This window comes from Rhinopithecus roxellana, chromosome 10, assembly GCF_007565055.1.
Source record: "Rhinopithecus roxellana isolate Shanxi Qingling chromosome 10, ASM756505v1, whole genome shotgun sequence".
In the NCBI taxonomy this organism is placed as follows: domain Eukaryota; kingdom Metazoa; phylum Chordata; class Mammalia; order Primates; family Cercopithecidae; genus Rhinopithecus; species Rhinopithecus roxellana.
In genome coordinates, this window is record NC_044558.1 from 117,267,439 (window position 1) to 117,288,487 (window position 21,049).

At 36.9% G+C, this 21,049-nt stretch overlaps 1 pseudogene; it reads left to right on the forward strand.

The window, feature by feature from the left end:
* The first annotated feature begins 17,822 nt into the window (after positions 1–17,822).
* On the forward strand, positions 17,823–18,313 carry LOC104678611 (annotated as a pseudogene).
* The last annotated feature ends 2,736 nt before the right edge of the window (positions 18,314–21,049 follow it).

Sequence of the window (21,049 nt, forward strand, 5' to 3'; positions counted from 1 at the left end):
TATGTTTATTTATTTTGTAATAATGCCTTTTACAAAAATCACTATATATATATATATATATATATATATATATATATATAATTTTCTCTTAATTCTTGATCTAAAGTGAGAATATGACATTTGAGAAGTTTTGTGTTATTTCCAGACCGGCAAATCTAAGAGTTCTCAGCCACGTATCACCTAGGTCAGGAGTCAGCAATGGTTTTCTGTAAACAGCCAGGTAGTAAATATTTTAGGCTTTACCCACTATGTGGTTTCTGTTACAACTACTCCACTTTGCCATTGTAGCACAAGAGCAGCTGTGTGTGATATGCAGGGGTATGGCTGTATTTCACAAAACTTTATTTCCAAGCACAGTTGGCAGACCGTTTCTAGTCTGTGAGCTGTAGTTTGCTGAAGGCTCTTCTAGATGCATCTTTGAGAGCTTCCACAGGGTTGTGTGTTTTTTATCCTCTTTGATTTCCTGCTGAGGTCTGACAGCCCTGAGAGATGCTCATTCGTAGATGCAACATTGCGTCAACGTTTAGATATGCTATCACTAACTTTTCTGGGTAATCATGACATTTAATATTGTACTTGGGTGGCTTCTGTGACAAAGTAAAGACATTGTGAGTAAACTCTAGCTGGAAAACAACAACTGCTTTACTGTGAAGATCTGAGAATCTAATAATGCAATGCACACAATGCAATGCAATGTGTGGCCTGGGGCTGTCCTTCAGAGAAGGCAGTCTCTGTGAGCTCAGATAACAATTTCCCTGAGGATAAAAGAATCGTTTTGTCAAATTCAGCACCCAATCTGGTTTCATTATTTTAGAATATAAAACTGTTTGGTGATTAACTTTGTTTACACTTGGCAAGTATTGCTTCCTTTTCTGAGGGGGGTGGAGGGTGGGAAAGACAAAAAAGCTCATAAAAATTTTAAAAAGCTTTTGACTTCAAATAGTTCTTACAAAACTGCACTTGGATGAGTTAAGTGTGGAGGAATCAAAACCATATGGATTATACTTCTTTTAAAATAAACACTGATTTAAAAATTGAGGGAAAATTCTTGGAAACATAGACTTTCGTCTTCACAGACTCCAAATAGTCAAAAAGCAACTTTAAGAAATTTGATCAACCCAAAGCACAGCTGGGTTTACCCATTCTTAATTATAGTGTTTTCATTGTATATCATGCAAAAATAAACAGCCTTAGGAATGGACTATATTCAGTTATTTTAAAAGAGTGTGGGGGCTTTAATTTAGCTCTACTGCAATTTTTGTCCAAATCCTGGATTTGAGGTAAATTGCATATAGCATTTGAAATGCTTAAAGGTTAAGCACTGTCACTCATCATATTTTATTTTTTAGTTGTCCAGTCATTGCCCCCAAAATTAACAAAATGTTGAGAATTGCCTATTTGAATTTATCCCAAGTGACTTATCCTGACTAGATTTTCATCTAAATGCTTGGTCATCAAAAAATGTGAACTTGGTACCCTTATTTAGTGAAATGACATTTCTGCATGGGGTTAATGCTCATCACAAGCAAACAAAATCAAGTTTTCTTAACCACAGTCTTACTTCTAATTAAATCAATTTAACTAGCTATTTATTCATTCCCTGCCAGGGTTCAGGAACTTTGCTAGGCACTGAAAGTTCAAAAACAACAAGATATGTAGTCTCTTATAAGAACTCAAAAAACAAAAGGTGAAATGTAGTTAGGCAAACTACTGCAATACAATGTAGCATTTGCCATAACACATGTAAATCATGGAAGAGAAGACCTGTTTCCTGGAGGACAGGGTGAAGGCTTCTTAGACAAAGGGGACATTTGAATTGGGTCAGTGAGGGTTTCCCTAATGAAAAAGGTAAGCAAGGCATTCTGTGTAAAGAGAATTGGCAAGAATCTAGAGTGTCTTTATGTGACATAGAGTATAAGGTGGAAGGAAGAATGGCCAGAGATGAATCTAGAAAGTCAGGCCACAGTCACATAGACAAGGACTTTGTGGGTCACACTATGGGGTCTGCAGTTTATGGTCACTATCAGATACAGTGAGAAAGACAAATTTCATAGCTGTTTGGAGAATAAGTTTTAGGAGTGTGTGTGTTTATTAATATTCTCCAAAAATACATACTGCAAAAAGTAACATAGTTACACAAAAATGTAAAATAAATGCAGAAAAAGTTACAAGCCAGTTTTGGCAAGCACAATTGCTGTAGTGACTTGAGGATAGCCTCTATGAGGATAGGATCCAAGGCTGACTTACTGACTGCCTTGCCCAGGCCCTTAGCATAGCATACAGAACATCAGCTGGTAAGCAGTAAGAATTTGTCCAGTGAATGAAAGACAAGTGTGAAGGTCATATTGTATTGATATGAACCAGTGTAATAAGTCACTAATGAACCTCAGAAGATGGAAGATTCACAGGGGTGATTCCTGGGAAAACACATCTGAAAGGCAGCTTCAGATTTTTCAATCCATTTACATCAATCTGCAGGGAAGGAGAAGGAGGTAGACTGTCTCCTCAAGGCTGGATCAATAGCTATTGGGGCAGCCTCTTAATCATGTTACCTCCTATGTGCTGCTCACCCAGTTTCTATTCGTTCCCCACTGGTTCTGTGTTCAGACTTCCAAAACTGCCCTCCTAGTGAAAGGCAGCAGCACTGACCTAGGAAAGAAGTGATATTCTGTCTTGTGAACCATTAGTCTCTTTCTTCCGCCCCTTCCCTCAAATGACACACTCACCCTTTACATTAAGGATCTAAAAGCAGCATAGGACAGAGGAGGGAACACAACCACTATTGACTTTGATCCATTTTAGTTATATGAGGTTCGCTGAGTCTCAGTTTCTACTTAGTAAAATGGGCACAAAAATAATGACTACTATGAAAAGATTTAATTCGATGAGATCATGATGCTGAGTAAGTGCTCACTCTCTTATCTAGATCTCTCCTTTCCCATTCCATAGGCTGCCATGTGGCAGCTCTTGTCTTCCTATCACAAGGGAAGGAATGTATCTTCAAGTATAAGCAATTAAATGGAAACTCACTCTCAGCTTTTCACCATGAGAGAACTTTGTAATTGTGAAATAAATTTATTAGTTTTTTGTTGAGGAATAATTGCATGAAGAGTCACCTACCACTTCCAAAAGTGAATAACAATGTTCAGGAAGACTCCAATATAATGCTTTAATTATGGCAGAAAGGTGCTTTAATTCTGCAAGGACACACACCGTGTGAAGTGTGTAAGTAAAGACTGTGTTTCAAAGACATTCAACAGCATGTAGCACTGTTGGCTAGAGAACAGATACTGCTTTGCAATGCCTCCCACAAGCCAAGACCAGTTAGTTACTGACCAGGCCAGGAAGGCAAAAGCAGTTCCTCCTGGAAGATTCAAAACTCTTCTGATGCTTAGTGTTCACTCAAGGATTTCCGATGGCCTGGCTGAACATTCTGTAGATGATATGGCAGTTTAGAACATGCCTACTCAATTTCTCCTTTGCCAGGGATCAGACCTGCATTTTTTTTTTTTTTTTTTTTTTTTTTTTTTTTTTTTTTTTGCAAATTTCCCAGCTCTGTCTCCATTTTCTCTTACAGTTGTGTTCTCTAATGCAATTTCTGCATATTTAACCCTGTCTCAGTATCTGTTTCTTGGAGGACTGGAATAACACACTAAAAGAGCCCCACGAGAGTTATCTTCTGCTCTAAACGGTTATTAATGTCTTCACCTTTGGCCGGGTGCGGTGGCTCACGCTTGTAATCCCAGCACTTTGGGAGGCCGAGGCAGGCGGATCACAAGGTCAGGAGATCCAGACCATCCTGGCTAACATGGTGAAACACTGTCTCTATTAAAAATACAAAAAATTAGCCGGGCGTGGTGGCGGGCGCTTGTAGTCTCAGCTACTCGGGAGACTGAGGCAGGAGAATGGCCTGAACCCAGGAGGCGGAGCTTGCAGTGAGCCAGGATCGCGCCACTGCACTCCAGCCTGGGCCACAGAGCGAGACTCCGTCTCAAAAAAAAAAAATTCTTCACCTTCAAAGATCAACCTCGCTAATGATCTTTAAGTGACATTTTACATTTACAATATGAAACAAACACGTTGCGTGGCCTACCACAGCTACCACAACTACACATAGGATTAAGTCGAGACTTTAAGTCCATTTCATAGCCAGTATAGATACCTATCTATCCTCTCCCTCTCACATATCTCACACCCTAAAATGATTCAATTTCACCATTGCTCAAACATCCTTAACCCACATATTCTTATGTCTTTGCCAATATTGTCTTGGGTCTAAACTGATTTTCAGAATGTCAGCCCACAAACTAAAGGCCCACCTAAATGGCTTCCTTCTCCTGATGCCTCCTCCCATGCTCCCAAGCAGGAGTAACTCCCATATAACTGCTTCTTCTATGGGCATGCAAGTGGCTGAGTAATAACGCTATTTATAGGCATCTCTGATCACACTATGTATGATTCTTTTTGGTGTTTTGCATAGTGCTTGAGAGGCTGATACATTGTAGGATTTCAGTTCAGTAAAAAGACCAAATCAGCAATATACTATAAGGGAAACAGAATGAATTTGGAAATAGGACAATTTGGTTTAAAATTCCAGATCCATCATTTATCGGTTGTGCGATTTGAGATAAATCATTTATTTTTCCTGAGGTATATAAAATGGGATAATAGGCCTCATACGACAGAGACTTTGTGAGGATTCAATGTGAGAAGGCTTCTATGTTGCAATCATTCAGCAAACTGAGTGCCTACTGTGATCCGTGCACTCTGTTACATCCTGAGGATATTTCAGTGAATGAGAGAGGGTGCTTTATCTCAGAAAATTTTATTTCAGTTATGTAGAAAGACAATAAATAGTTAACTGTTTTTTAATTTGCAGATTATCATGACTTTTAGGAAGAAAATAAACAGGATGCTGTGCTAGATAATGATGAGAAGGACAGGCTGCAGACTTCAGGATGAGCAGGAAAAGTGTCTTTGAAGAAGTGCTGGACAATGTACGTGGTATGTGCTCCCTATCAGTTAGGGTTCCACCAGAGAAACAGAACCAGTGTGACACATACACACACACACACACACACACACACACACACACACACAATTACATTGTACAATTATTTCTCAGCAGAAAGAAAATACATGTATTTCAATTTTAGACACAAAATCTAATTGCAAACACACATGTGCATATATAGTGTGTGTGAGTGTGTGTCTGTGTTTATTGCAAGTAATTGGCTTATCACGGGGATTAGCTAGGCAAGTCCTCAATAGGACAGGCTGGAAACTCTCAGGCAGGAGCTGAGGCTGTAGTACACATGTGGAATTTCTTTTTTTTTTTTTTTTATAGGAAAACTTCAGTTCTTTTAAAACCTTTCAACTGATTGGATGTGGCTCACCCAAATTATCAAGATTAATCTCCTTTACTTACAGTCAAGGATTGTACATGTTAATCACATTTACAAAATACCTACACAGCAACATCAAGATTAGTGGTTAACGGAATAACTGAGTATGGTAGTCAATTCAAATTGACTCATAAAATTGTTCATCACATGCTCTGAGATGTTAATCCCTTAACTATGAATTTCTTAAAGCATACTTTTGAGGATCTAGATGTATAATCAGCTTTTCCAATGCAAATCTCTCCCAACGCTTTGGTAACATCTTTCATATCAAAATCACAGTGAATAAGGATTTTAGAAAGAAAGGTATTTTGTCTTCCTGAGATATTGTAAGATTCTACACTATGGCAGCTGAGCAGGCTGACCTCTAGGCCATTTACTGTGGTTAAATATGCAAAAAATAGTAGAAACGATTTTATTGCTCTAAAATACCCAGCAGGCAGCACAACTATCAAATATCTTTACATACTTATAAGTAAAAACTGTATTTCCTTCTGTGTTGTACCTCACATTTTTGATTCTACATAAATGATTTAATATTCATTTCATATTTTAAATACCTAACTTTTCTATATTAAAACTGAATTGAAAGCATATTTATTTTGCAAGTAAATAGTAAGCAAAATGTGAGTCAAAAAGTCCCAGTTAAAAACCAGTGTAAAAAGTTCATTAAATACATGTTAAATGAACACAAAATATAAACTGTTACCCCTCTTCATTTATCAAGCATAAATGCTCTTGTGTTTAATTTTTATCACAGAAAAATAGAATATTAAATTAATGGCAGCTTGTTTCCTTCCTCCCTCCTGCCTTGGTTCTTAAATGCCGAATAATAGTGTCTACTCTCTTGGTTTTTTAAATGTAGACCTTGGTGTCTCTTGCCAATTTTTCCCCTGGGAATTAGGGAGCATCACTTCTGGCAGCACTCCATAAAGATGTCAGAAACCATATTGATCAAGGAAGGCAGAATGGCCTGTGGACTCAATGCAATTCATTATTGATTAGGCAGGCCACTCTGTCATGTTAACTGGAAACTAATGCTTTCACTTGAGTTTGAAGTCACCCTCCTTTCAGGTGGAGGGATTTTGGTTTAACCCAACTGTTTTTTCAAGTGCATATCTAGCTCCAAGTCTAACCACAATGTTCTGTCTGTATCCTTAATGCAGAGTAATTCTAGTCATCTTGAACAGGCCAGCTGTAACCCATAATTGGTACTTTGAGGTCCAGTGTTTCCCTCTGACCACACAATGGAAGGTTGGAATAGTTTTGTAATTCAGAGTTATGCTTTCATCTAAGGTGATTTTGCTTTCCTTAACACCATTTTCACCCCTGCTCTCTCTCCTAAAATTATTTTTAGTACACATCATAAACCAAAAGTAATCTCATTAACTGCTCAGAGGAAAATATCTCTCATGTGAAGTAATATGATGCTGAAATTTCAGGATCATTGTTTCTGTTATAAAGATGTGTAGTTCAGTAAAGATGATAAATTATGAATTAATATTATATTGCATAACAAAATGTAATCTAATTTTACAGAAAAAAATTGGAAACATGGTAGGAGAATAAAACAGATGAGTAAACTGAGGAATGGAAAGATACCAGAATTACTCAGATTCCTCCAGCTAGGCATGGCAATTTTTAATACCCCATTGCTTGTTATTATATCACCATCTTGGTGTTTTGAAAAACATTTCTGAATGTTTCTGCAAAACTCCCTGTGGATAAGATTTTTAAAACCAGTATGTTTGGTAAAAGCCATATATCCTAACCCTTGCCAAATAATACATAATGCACATTAATAAAGACTTCACAGCAAAGAATCTTGCGTTCGTGTTGCCCAAACTCATTTTAATGTCTTTCTTATTATATTTTATTATTGTTATATGTAGTTTTTAGGCAATTAATAACCTGAGGACGTAGTGTTCTCTGGAACACATTTTAGGAAATATTATGCCAGCTTTTACAGCTGGTGTAAAGGAGTTGGGGGCAAAACCAGGAAAATATTGCCCACGGAATTAAATGGGGAAAAGAAGTTTCGAAGAAGGGATAGACAGTAGTGATTCACAGAAAGATAAAAAAGAGAAGGGGTAGCCAGGCGTGGTGGCTCACACTTGTAATCCCAGCACTTTGAGAGGCAGAGGCAGATGGATCACCTGAGGGCAGGAGTTCGTGACCAGCCTAGCCAACGTGGTGAAACCCCGCTTCTACTAAAAATATAAAAATTAGCCAGGAGTGGTGGTGTGTGCCTGTAATCCCAGCTACTTGGGAGTCTGAGGCAGAAGTATTGCCTGAACCCAGGAGGCGGATGTTGCAATGAGCCGAGATCGTGCCACTACACTCCAACCTGGGTGACAGAGTGAGACATCGTCTCAAAAAAAAAAAAAAAAACACAAAAAATAAAAAAATAAAAATCCCAGAAGGCTTTAAAAAAAACTTGAAAGGTTGATTTAAAAATTTGTAGAAAATGCAAATGACCTAGATTTTCCAAGACAATTTTGAAAAATAACAAAACTGGCGAAATAACACTACCTTACTTCTAGATTTTATAAAGGCACTGTAATAAAGGTAGTGCAGCATCGGTGCCATGATAGAAGATAAGTAAGTCAATAAGTCAATATTCCAGAGATAGAGGAAAATTTGAATCTTTATATTGAGAAACCAGAGAGAGTGGGCAGAATGGGATGGCACCTCAGGGAGTCCTGCATCCTGCCTTATGACAGTAGAAAACAGCCAAGAGAAACACACCTTTGCTCCATGTACAGGCTTAATGTTCACCACAAGGACACTGAGCTTAGCTCTGCTTTGAAGTCAGGGTCTAGCTGGTTTCTTTGCTACTGTTTTTGAAGGCACCATATAGTTTATGGATTGTGTGCAATGTTAAGGTAATCTGTTTAGCACAAGTGTTTGATATTGTCATAATCTCTAATTGCTGGCATTTCCTAGAACTTGGATCACTCTTCGTCATGCATCAGGATTTTTCAAAACACAATTGTTGAGAAAGATCTGTACATCTTTTTATTATGACAGATAGTACTGTTTGGACAGAAATCACATGACACTATCTCATAGCATAAATTGTGTTCACAAAGAAAAATATTTATTTGTTCAAAAGAGATTCCATGGAGTTCCTTATTAAACAGTGTGTTGTGAGCTGAAACCTCCTCAAAAGAAATTTGCTTATTAATTCATAAAATGCATTAAATTTTAGTAATCAAGATATATTTATAGAGCACTAAAACTGTGTTTGTCAATATAAGATGTTCAGGAGAAGGCATAACAAATACTAAGAAGTGGTAGAAATACAACAGAATATTTAACATAACAGGGACAAACTAAGGGTGTATAGAAGGATGTAAAAAGTGTTTTAAGATCCCAGAGGGAGGAGGATGGGAAAAGCTTCCCTCCAAAGATGACATTTGAACTGTTTCCTAGGGAATAAATATGAGTTTGACTGAGGAGTGGAACACATCACAAACAGCAAGATGAGTATGTACTAAGGTACAAAATTCAGGCTGTTGTGTTTTTAGAGAGGCAAGGAATTTGGTGAAGCTGGAGCACAGGTTTACCTGGGGTAGGTGGGGGATGAAGGGCCATGAAGTGAGATAAGAAAAAATAAATAAATAAATAATAAATATCTTTTTTGTTTACGAAAAGGGAAACCAGAGGAGATTTCTAAGAAAAAGTGACAACAGAATGAAGCAGATGGCTAATTTAGAAATACCATGACAGTAGGGTAACAGAAATGGTCTGGAAGGAGTAAGTAGTGGAAGGCAAATAACACATATAAATCTCTGAATTAACATTTTATCTCCTGTAAATATTTATAATTTTTGAGAGACAAGAATTTTGATTTCTGAGAAAATGCATTAGACCTTGTCAAAATCTAGAGCTGATGATAAATGCACTTCTAGAATATGGCTCTGTAAAGGAACATGCCCAGCAGCCACTCGGGTTTGAGAGTGCTAGTAGTCCCAGACCGAGGAGGAGGGCATCTCTCCAGAGTCCTTCAAAAAGAGTGGGTAAAGTTCATCATTTTTGAAAGTACATAGTGAGAATTCTGGATGCATAATCTGTTTTGTGTTAGACCAAAAGAGGTTTGCTCTCTGAGACATGTTTCAAGACAAAGTCTGATACTGCTTGGACAAATATCATCAAGGCTAATCAGAAAAGATTACTGTTGTTTTATGGTGATATATGATAGAAAAAATTCCATAGTGTTCTTTTTTTTTTCTTTTTTTTTAAATAGATTTTAGCTGATGAGGTTTATGTTTACAGTAAAACCTCACAAAGCTCCAAGAAGAAAGCTCCAAGAAGAATCCTTGGCTTGTATCCTGATGTCAGTAAGCTCCTGGCATTGCCATCTGAAGGCGTGAAAAACACTTCTAACACATTCAGTTTGGCCTTTTTAACTCTTAAATTGGATGGACTGTGTGAACCTGTAACTGACTGCAGAGAGCATAGTTATCCAAATACCTGGGGACCTGATCCCGTGTGAAACGCAGATCTTGTTTACTTTAGCCTTCTACTTCAACCAAAACCAAATTGCAGTGTGTGAAAAAAACCTCATATTTTTGTTTTTAATTTTTTTTCAAGTCACTGTTGACTATTTCCCCCAGGATGTTATTTTGGTTATCTTCTTGATGATGATGTTTTTACTAAAGAAATTCAATTAAAAAAATTCTTCACTAGGAGTTAGGCAGCATGCTAGATACTAATTCAGCGATGACTAAGACATTCCATGAAACTACCTGTAAGTTTCGGGAGAGAATGTGGATGTGCATAGTTTCCTGGAAAACCAGTAGGCAATGATGGTCCACAATCTCTTAACTAGAATTCTTAAATCCAGAAAGCCCTAAGAACAGATTTGTCGGCAAAATGCCATGACATGATGGAAATGCGGTTATTTATGCTCTTCCTTCCATTGTAGTGAATATTTGTACATTTTGCTGTATTGATCTGTTTAATTACTAAGTGCTGCTCCCCACAAACACTGCTATAGGTGTTACACAAAAAATGACATATATCCTACATTATCGTTTTACATTTTTTTTTTTTTTTTTTTTTTTTTTTTTTTTTTTTTTTTTTTTTGAGACGGAGTCTCGCTCTGTCACCCAGGCTGGAGTGCTGTGGCCGGATCTCAGCTCACTGCAAGCTCCGCCTCCTGGGTTCACGCCATTCTCCTGTCTCAGCCTCCCGGGTAGCTGGGACTACAGGCGCCGCCACGTCGCCCGGCTAGTTTTTTGTAGTTTTTAGTAGAGACGGGGTTTCACCGTGTTAGCCAGGATGGTCTCGATCTCCTGACCTCGTGATCCGCCCGACTCGGCCTCCCAAAGTGCTGGGATTACAGGCTTGAGCCACCGCGCCCGGCAACATTTTTTTTTTTTAAGACAAGTTCTCACTCTATTGCCCAGTCTGGAATGTAGTGGCACCATCATGGCTCACTGCAGCCTTGACCTCCTGGGCTCAAACAATCCTCCTGCCTAAGGGTCCCGAGTAGCCAGGACTACAAGCACATGCTATCATGCCCAGTTAATTTTTAAATATTTTTGTAGAGATGGAACTCAAGATCAGCTTAGTCTCAAACTCTTGACCTCAAGCAATTCTTCTGCCTAGGCCTCTCAAAGTGCTGTAATTATAGGCATGAGTCACTGCACCCAGACTGTCTTTTTAAAATCTGAAAAATTCTGAGTTCTGAAATACATCTGACTTTGAGAATTTTGCATAAGGGAGCATGGATCTATATTTCCCTCTTTCAACGTTGTTAAACCTTGTGACATGTGAAATCAGCGGTGTACATAAAACTATCTGCATCACCCGAAATCTTTTATTTCACAGACTGCTTTTAAAGAGTGAAGGTTCCTCAGACTTCCTACAGTTTTCTTGGTAATGCTATTAAAAAAAGCCTCGTCATAATGTAAAAGTATTCTTTTTCAAGTTAACGTCTCTATAGTGCAAGGTAAGTTTTTCAAAACTGTCTTTTCCCTCTGTGACTTGTCTTTCGTACTTTTCTGCAGGTTGCTGTGGACCTTCGTGTAACACTAGCAAGCTGGAGGACCCACTTGAGAACCGTGATTTGAAAGGACTACTTTAGATGGTATATTAAATAGCACAAAGGCAAAATTAAATATTGCCTCTCACTTTTGCATATGGCACAGAACCAAGATCCTCCCTTATTCTTAACTGGGCCCTGGGTTGAATTAGTTCCTTATGTGCCTGTTTGTTTTTTTTTTTTGTTTTTGTTTTTTTCAGTTTTGCAGTTCTTTCTGTACCGCCACAGAAATGAATAATAAAAGCCGAACTAAGTCTTACCAGAAAAACACAACAGGATTCAAAAGGTGGAAATTAAATCCCTCAACTCTTGTGAGGCAAACATTTAAAAAATATGAAGAGATTGATCTCCCTTTTGTATTTTGGCACACCTCATATTATCTGCATCAATGTAGCTTCTTCACCAGATCTTAATCATTTGGCAAAACTACTTAAAGGCTCAGTTCAAGGACTTATTCATAGTTCTGAGTTCAAGTCACAGGAAGAATAATATCTGCTTCTCACTGAATTCAAGTTTATGATTTCCAAGACTGGACCTCCCTTAAAATAGCCATTTTGTATATGGGTGTATAAGTGTTGAAGGTAACATCACCAGTTGAGCATTTGTTTGTACTAAGAAGATGTATTCACAAAAAATACAAGTTTGACAATCTTGGGTACTCTTATCAAGGATTAAAATATTAAAAACTAACCCTGAATTCATTACCTGATATGTGCTATTTATCTCCAACTTTAGTCATATCCTCCTTTTGTACAAATTATCTATTCCATAGGATAGTCTTACCTTTGCTATTGTCCATCATGAGCCACTGGCTTAGGAATTTCCTGTGTTTTTCTATGATCCAACAATTAAAATGTATTTGATATATATCAATATGTTTAGGGTTTGTATTGGCTACAGATTATTCAGAGGAATAAGGGTGTGTGTGTGTATGCATGCGTATGTGTGTGTGTGTGTGTGTGTGTGCACATTTGATATCTGATGCTTGCTGACTATCTGATATGAAGATCTACATGTTAGGCGAAGGTTAGAAAGGATTACAATTCTTAAAATAAGAGGGTTTTAGTTGTGAACATGATGTTTTGAGAGGTGATTTTCAAACTGTTTTCCACAGAACCATAGCTCTTAGGAGAGGTCCCTTGACACTTGATCCCACTTTAATATTTTAACTGCGTTAATTGTTAAGGCAAACATTCAAATGTGTTATATACTAAATTTTAATACATTGTAGTCCGCCAGCATATTGACTTTTGCTGCCAGGTTAATTCATTTTTGGGCAAGCCTTAAGGCAAAAATCTTTCTTACCATGGCTGGGACTGTATTTGAACTTGAAAACGCAGGTCAATGATTCAGATGGTCTCAGCTCTGCACTGGGTTTTCTTTCTTGTAACTCACGCCTGTGCATGTGTAGACACACACACATACACACACATAGACAATACAAGGTTGCACTCCTATTTGTCTGAGAGTTAGGATGGCCTATTTTCTAAACAACTCGGTAAATTATAAAAATAAATTGAATGCCAAGGTTGATTTGACTTCAACAGTCACCTAAATTACTGTCTGAAAGTTTTGTGTGTGTCAAACAGAATTTTCACATTTTTTTTTTACCTCGTCCACTTCCATGCTGTTTGAATGTTTGCAAGATATATATGCCTTATTATTGTCAAAAAGAAAAAAATTAAAAATTGTACTTACAGCCATGTTAATTTTAACTGATAAGTATTCAGACCATGGATATAAATTGTTGTTTCATCTCTTACTGCATTTGTGTACCTGGTAAGAAACTTAACATTACCTCTCATCTACCGCTTCAGCAGTGAAGTTTGTAACAGTGATCTCTCTGTTTGTTGCAGGGTTAAATGTAGAGACTGAGAACAATTCTTGATTTAACAATAGATCTTCTTCAATATACGCTCTTTTAATTATGAAATACTTTAAAAGTGTTCAAGTGTATAAAATACTTTACATGTGTTAAAGTTACTTTTGAAAACAAATCAATTTAAAATGTATGAAGCTTTGTTGCTTGATATCAAGTAATGTGTTTCAAAAATTATATTACCTAGGGTTTCCACAGCTTTTATTCAAGTCACAGGAAGAAGAAACAAACAACCAAATAAACTTAGAGAAAAATCTGCTTCCCATGGAATATACAAGAGATATAAAAGGGTTAAGAGCTAAGTTCTACTGGAAATATGCTAAGATCAATTATATTTTACATTTTCACAACTTCTCTAAATTGACTCTCCCAGTTTGCAGATGGCATTAAGCCGTCTCTGAGTAGTGAAATGTCAGGCTACGGGTGGAGATGGGGGGATGCACGATGTTATTGTGAGTAGGTGGAAAAGCATTTGGATGAGTTACAGAGTAGAAGGTAACTGGTTGCAAGGGGGAAAACTGTGCACCATAGGATGCCCATGAAGCTGCCCCAGAGCAACCACTCACAAAGCAGGAGTAAAAAGGGTAGTTCTAGTGGGAGAGTGCCCAATGAAAGGTGCTCTCAGTGCTGCTGACAATAAAATGATGGGCATTAATAAGTTTCCTGGAATGTAACACTTAAGTCAATTATTCAACACCTGGTACCTCTACACCTGGTGCGCAATTTGCAAAGCTAGCCATTTCAATAGGAAAAATAAACAAATCTGAGAAATTGGCAACCGAAGTGATCACGTGCCTAAGGGGTTATTTATTTGAGTATAAAATTGACAATGCACTTCCATTTTAAAAGGCATATGTACTTACAATCATCATTAAGAGTTGTCAGGAGGCAAAATAATGATATAAGCAGAATGTACTCCATCAGGCTCTTTAGAAGATACTTAGCAGTGGCCAGCTCTGTGGCAAAGCAAGGTAAATTAGACTACCATCTGACCTTTCACAAAGCAATTGTGTATCTATTATCTCATTTAGTTCTCAAAAGAGTTCCTAGCAGTACATGTGGAGGGAGAGGAAAGATTGGCTGGCAGGGAGTTTTATTAGAGTGTTCTGCATATTGTACCCAGCCACTTGTATTCTCAAGCACCATTAACAAGGATGGCATTCTGTGGGAAAATCGAGGCATTAGATATCTTTATAGGTGGATCTATGAATTATTTTGGCAATTTTAAAAAGCTTTTAAAAAAGTCTATTTTCCCCCAAGTGCATATTATTGTGTGTTTCCTATAGTTTAGTATTTTTAGTTTCTCAAATGGAAACATAAATTAGCTTATTATAGACAATTACTTATTTTTGCAGCAACTTCTTTTTTCTGGATTGAAATTTGAATGTAGGAAGCTTGTCTTTTCTTCCAGTTTTACATTTAATAGACAAACTTCCCTATATCTAAGGTTTTCCATTTCTTTGTATTGTCAAATATCATTCAGAATGCCCAGTCATAAAATTTTGCATTGTATCAGTTAATTTTTATATTTTATTCCTGGTAGTTCCAAGTGATGACATCTGAACTGAAATTAAAACCAATTAATGTTGAAGTCATTGTGATGCAAATCAGAACTTTCTGTGATTGGACACATGATCCTAAATCTTGTTTATTTTGCTCTAAATAATTGTTGAATATTCTTTTTTTTTTCTTTTTTTACATCAGACTGATATAGTCCAAGTGGAACCAGCTGATCTCATTGAATAAAAACCTTTGATTTTCATTTGAAACTGCGATACTGTGAGAACAAAACGTGGCGATTTTCTGGCATAAAAAACTGCAGAGATATTTTAACAGAATGCAGAAACATCTGGGGAGTTAACCATTGTGCAGATGGGATTTACATATACCTTACTTTCTGTGGGCCTTCCTTCAAAGTTCTCTCAATTATCAGAATCATACCAGAGTTGTACCAAAATTCTTTGTTCTCCATGAGCTGAGACAGCAATTGCAACATAACTGAATCTTGATAGTGGTTAAAAATTTCCTGCACAAATACAAACACACAAACCAAGAACAGCAACAACAAAATCCAGACATAGAATGTCAAATGCAATGTTTTTATAAAAGAAATGTACCCCTTACTTTTCTTCACTTATTTTTATCTATGATTATTATGCCCATTTTCATAAATTTGACCGAATTTTTTACATTGAAAGCTCAACATGTTCCATTCACTATGCAAAGCCTTTCAGATTACCAGCAAACCATGAGAAATAGATTTCAAACAGAAGAGTGAAAAATTTATTATAAAGGTTAGAAAAAAAATGAGACATGGAGTGCAGGAAACTGAACTGATATATTCTATATCGAAGATTTGGGAAGTGTTGCATTTGCTATTTTGATGAGGAAGTGATCTGTAGAATTAGTTGGCTCCCTAATGTTTCCAGCTCATGTTAATCACATAAGGACAGAGACTGTTAAAGTAAATAAGCCAGTTTTGTGGTAGGGAGGGTATTTAATTCTTTTCATTCTTGAATTCAAGCACACAGCAATAAATAATGCACACACACTTTTGGACAAAGCAAAATTTAATTAGAAAAAAATAAATTTTGTGTCATTCCCTAAATGAAGAATAGTCTATGTAATGTACATAGTATACATTATTAATTGCCCATGTGGGGATGAAATTAATTCCATTTAGAAAGTTATTTTTCCTCTTAAGTCAGCAGAAAGTATAATTATGCACATTTTGAATAAAGGTATATATTTTTTATTCATGCCCATAGTGTGTTAGAAATGATGAAATATTAACATATGAGGAAGAAGGGAAACAGCATGGAAAAATAGATAAAAGTATTCAAAATGCCTTGTTTGAATAAGCAACCATTTATGAACAGTATGAATGTAGACTTTTATGCAGAGACTGAAGAAGCACCGCAGAGGAGGCTGTAGCCGAACCTTGGTCATGAGTATGAACAACCTGACTGATGAGGTAAAAGGGTTGTTTTTTAGAAACAGACAAAATATGGAGGGAGATATGAATGAGAGATTTCTCAGCACTAACTTGTTTATTTCCCATTTTCTGAGCATGTCTTGTATTTTCTTACCTCTGCACCCTTACTGGACACAATCCTGTATTCCTCTGCTGCTCGCCTATTGTCTCAGAGATTTCCCATGTGGAAATTCTATGCAGACATTAAACTCAAGCTTAAATGCTGCATTCTCCACAGAGATTTTCTAATCCCTCAGGCTCTGACCCCTACCATCTCTAAACTCTTTTAACAGTTTATAAAACACCCCATGTTAATTAGTCATTGCTCTACACTAAGAAAGACCTTTATATATATACATGAGTGCATAGAATTTTTGCCAAAAGCTTTATAAGTCCATTATTCTCTTTTTAAATATGGTGAAATAGGCTTAGCAAAGTTAATAACCTGTTGTAAGTTGCTTAGCAAGAGGAGGATTTGGATTCCAACCAAGCTCTATTTTATTTTATTTCATTTCATTTACATTGCATTCTCTTTCTGGTAACAACTTTCCATGACTTCTATATTTCTTTACCAAGTAACACTTTGGGTTGCAAGCAATAGAAATCTTTCACAAACTAAATTAACCATTCATGAGGACATTTTAATAATATCATGCAGTTATATCCCAGAACTTAAGCACGAGCAGGGCAATGGACCATCACAAAGGAGAGGCATCAAAAGTTGACCAATCACAAGGTGGATTGAGAATTCTCCATCTGGGATTGGTTCCCTGCATCTCTTCTATCCCTGCCACAATGTGGTATGAGTAAGACAGACCTTAATTCCAGGTTCAGGATGTATCCTGTTAGTCTAAGACACCCAGGATGATCTCAATCCTAGGTATTAGACAATCAATGTTTGGCCTTCTCTGGCTACAGCAATGATACAGCAATGATTTTTTTTTTTTTTTTGAATATGTGACCAAGTGGGCCCAATCAAAATGGCACCTGAAATATTTTCTGATGGCTGAGAAAAGAGAAGTTCTCTTCTTTTGATGGATGATTTCTGGATAAGGCTTGGAATGATTGTCAGTTTACTACCACGAGGAAAGCTGGTCTGAGGTCAAAGCCAGTAAATGGAATAGGGTGGAGACTCACAGGTAAATAGAGCCAGGCCCAAATCAAACTGTTCCTGAATTTTATGTGGTATGGTACATTATCACTCCAAAGTACTTACTGCCTATCCCACTAAGAATTATACTGACCCACGCTTTTGACATCAGTCTTTGTCATGAAACCTGCTTTGGTCAATAATACGTGAATTAAAGAAAATGCACATGACTTCTGAGAAGAAGCCTTAAAAGTCAATACATGATTCTACCATTGTCACCAGTACATTCACTTTGTTTTATGCCATGACATATCCTTGGTAGGGGCCGCTCCTTTAGCCTGAACCCCAGAATGAAGAAGACACATGGAACAGAGCCCTGTACTGACATGTAACAGGTAAGACAAAGAAATGTTTGTAGTCACAAGATGGCGCCGAAAGCGAAGAAGGAAGCTCCTGCCCCTCCTAAAGCCGAAGCCAAAGCGAAGCCTTTAAAGGCCAAGAAGGCGGTGTCGAAAGGTGTCCACAGCTACAAAAAAAAGAATATCCGCACGTCACCCACGTTCCCATGGCCCAAGACACTGCGACTCCGGAGGCAGCCCAAATATCCTCGGAAGAGCGCCCCCAGGAGAAACAAGCTTGACCACTATGCTATCATCAAGTTTCCGCTGACCACTGAGTCTGCCATGAAGAAGACAGAAGACAACAACACACTTGTGTTGATTGTGGATGTTAAAGCCAACAAGCCCAGATTAAACAGGCTGTGAAGAAGCTCTATGACATTGATGTGGCCAAGGTCAACACCCTGATTTGGCCTGATGGAGAGAAAAAGGCATATATGTTCGACTGGCTCCTGATTACGATGCTTTGGATGTTGCCAACAAAATTGGGATCATCTAAACTGAGTCCAGCTGCCTAATTCTATATATATATAGATAGATATATATATATCTATATATATATATCTTTTCAACATAAAAAAAAAAAAAGAAATGTTTGTAGTAAGCCACAACAATTTTGGATTTTTTTCTATAGCATAACCTAGTGAAAGCTGACTAATACTATCACCCCTGAACGTTACTGTTAAATAAGCCAATGAATGTCCTCCATAGTCAAAACTGGTATGAGTTTTATGTCATTTTTTTTGAAAATATCTTACCAGAAAAACCCATTTCAATCAGTTAAATAATGTTGTCAACCCTAAGCAGTATCAGGAAAGCCTTTTAACATGAAAACTTCCCAAAGATACATCATAATATAATCGTGCATCTGTAATGCCAGATATGTTATTAAGGGTGGTGATAGCTACAAGGATCACCATTTCTGTGGCCATCTCTGTGGACAACCAGACAACATAGAAGAAGCCTTCCTATTTCCTACAATAATCTTAATGAAATGAGGTAAAATGAATTTAATATAATGCATAGAATTTTAGCATTGCTCTGTCAATAATTTTTTTCTCTCATGCGAAATGTTTTCCCTCATTAACAAATAAAATCAAAAGCTGAAGCAAATAAGTGAATCTCTTTGATGCTTATTTCAAAGCATTTCAGAGGAATTAATTACTGCAACACTCTAGGAAATATTTAAGTGCTATTAGTTCTTTTCCATACATGGGAAGGTGGAAACGCTGAAAGTTTAAATAGCTTTCCTGTAGACCACACAGCAAGACACTGGCAGAACTCAGCATTCCTAACCTCGTTGACCTCTGCAATCTCAGTGTGGTCTGTAACCTTTTTACATCAGAACATTCACAGGAAGTGGAGACTTTTTACCAAAACATTCCACCAACAGTAAAACACGTAACTTCTTTTAACACTTATTGCCATGTATAGTCTGTTTTGAATCCATACTTAGGATCAGCAAGATACTAATATTTGAATTAAGTTTCTGCAAGTCCTGCAAATCAGCCAATGTCTGTGCTAGAGGCTTTCTTGCATCAACATAAGCAGAAACCTGCATTGTTCAAGTGTCCTTTGGACACATCTTCTTCCCTCTCTCTAATCAACTGAATTGCCATAGTAGAGCTAGAGAATGAGGATTAGAGAAGCACAAAGACCTGCTGAGAATAAATCATTTTTCCTCAAAAGAATATGTTACTTCTACCAAAATTACACTAACACTAATAACAAAATAATTGTCATACCTGTAAATATTATGTAAATTTTAACTTTTTTAATGATTGTATCAGATATATTACACAATGTTAAAATAGGCTCTGCAAACACTAGTGGTTTAGTTAATACAGAAAAAATGGATTCAGATTTAGTTATTAGGAAAAAAAAGATGAATGTAATAGAAATTCCAAGTGCCAGGTTGTACTTAAACTTGTAGTCTCTCCCAGTGAGCTTTGAGCTGACTTTGTAAACTATATCATTTCTTCTAGATGATATGGCAAACATGACAATAGAAATTTTAAAATGCATACTATTTTTCTTCATTTACTTTTCCCGATTATAAATATTCTGCATAAACATAATATGTTTAATGCTTAAATTTTCATAGTGGTATATATAACAAAAGACTGTAAGTTATAGTATTTTAAAATTTGAGATTTCAATTATAAAAGAAAAACCATTTTTATTATTTTAATTCTAAAAATTATCTAAAAATTGCCAAAATTGTACTATCACACCTTTTAATATACCAAAAAAGTACATATCTACTTACTTAATTTAAGAGAAATAGAATTGGCCTAATCCTCAATCTTCCTGGGAAAATTAGCACTTTTTCTCAACTCTCATTAATTCTGTGGAATATCTCTTGTGAACATATTTGTGTCTTGCTTTATTTTTCCCATTGCGCTAATTTTACAATAGCCTACGTTAGTTTTGCCAGTACCGTTGTAGGAGCCCTAAAGTCACAAAATCAGAGAACCTACACATGTGGACAAAAATATGGAAGTCCAGAATTTTAAAGGCAGCAACCACAGTGAACTGGCAAAAGCAGTATACATATTAATCTAAAGAACAACAGCTTAAGGTGGGCATGGTGGCTTATGCCTGTAATCCCAGCACTTTGAGAGGCCGATGGAGGCGAATCACCTGAGATCAAGAGTTCTCGAGACCAGCCTGGCCAACACGGTGAAACCCCATCTCTACTGAAAATACAAAAATTAGCCGGGCTTGGTGGTGAGCACCTGTAATCCCAGCTACTTGGGAGGCTGAGGCGGGAGAATTGCAAAAAAAAAAAAAAAAAAAAAGAACAGCTTAAATAGCATTGCTCTTTTCTGATACTGGAATCTGCTAAGCCAAACTGGAATAGCTGACACAAATAATTACATTCTGCTATGTTATTAAAGTTCAGGTTTATAATCCATTTTGAAACAATTATCATTCCTTTGTCTATTCAAATGTGCAAATATTTTATACCATGAAAAATTCTCAGTCTGAATATAAGCTCTTGTCTTAGAAATGTCACTTTTAGAAGAGCTAGATATTACATAATATCTTACTCACTTCAACTAACTCATCCATTATTTATAATCTATTAAATAAAAATCCAAGCAAAGAGCTCTAGCCTTATGGAGGTGAGGGCTAGGTAACAAAGGTGAATTTTAGAGGAGGCAGGAGGACTACTGTCCCAGGGCTTTGTCAATAGATGCTTGAAGAATGTTTAGTGTTGTGAACGTAGACTTTTGTTTACACATTCTGTG